General features: G+C 57.7%; 1 protein-coding gene across 8 annotated transcripts in view; it reads right to left on the bottom strand.

The window, feature by feature from the left end:
- Positions 1 to 823, bottom strand: part of NEO1 (neogenin 1) — a gene marked incomplete at its 5' end in the record, with an annotated part of 82445 nt that overhangs the window by 44974 nt on the left and 36648 nt on the right.

Genomic DNA, 823 nt, shown 5'->3' with positions numbered 1-823 from the left:
TCTTTCCCCACTGACCTGGAATTCATTGACTCACTTAGTAAATACGCGCGGTGCTGCCCAACGCCAGGCCTGGTCCCAGGCACTGGAGGTAACTCTGCTGAGTAAGACGGACCCGAGATGTGAGCTAACGAAGTTCAGAGCGCGGCTACCGCTCCACAAGTAATAATAAAGTAAAAGTGAAAGAGGAAGAGAGAGCCACCTCCACAGCAACCACGACAAACACAAAGCAACCTGACCAGTGGGGTGAGCTGGTAGGTGTCTCACGGCCAGCTCTGGCGTGTGGCACTTTCACTGTAAACAGTCCCCTCATCGCTGGGTTTGCAGATTTTCCTGAAAATCGTGACCACTGGCCTGGGAACAAACTGACTCTAGTAAAGCCCTGTGCCGGTGACCAGGGGCTGAGCTCGGGGAGGTGTCAGGAGGGCCCCAGGGACTGTCGCCAGAGAAGACAGACGCTACTGGTAAAGATATCCTTGCCAGGGAGGTGCGAGAGGGGCCAAGCCCTGCTGGGAATCGCGCCAGCACACGGAGGCAGCCACGCGCTTCCCTGCTGGTTCTGCTGCAGCCCTGTGGGGTCTGCCATGACGTCAGCCTGGGGAGGTGATCTCGACGCAACACCAAGCCTGCTGCGGAGCGTGCACAGAACCAGCTTCCTTGTCGTCACAAACCCCAACACCAGTGTGGAACTGGCGGAAACAATGCCCAATGGAGTGGCCCTAGCTCACGTCGCCTGGACTTCTCCAAACCATTAAACCACGGACGGGGGCCTGCACTTCCTGACCCTGCCAGTCTGGGGTTAAACACGACTGCTTCGTCGGCTGCA

Source organism: Tupaia chinensis, unplaced genomic scaffold, assembly GCF_000334495.1.
Source record: "Tupaia chinensis unplaced genomic scaffold, TupChi_1.0 Scaffold144682_1, whole genome shotgun sequence".
NCBI classification, from domain to species: domain Eukaryota; kingdom Metazoa; phylum Chordata; class Mammalia; order Scandentia; family Tupaiidae; genus Tupaia; species Tupaia belangeri.
This window is presented reverse-complemented; position numbering and strand designations above follow the sequence as displayed.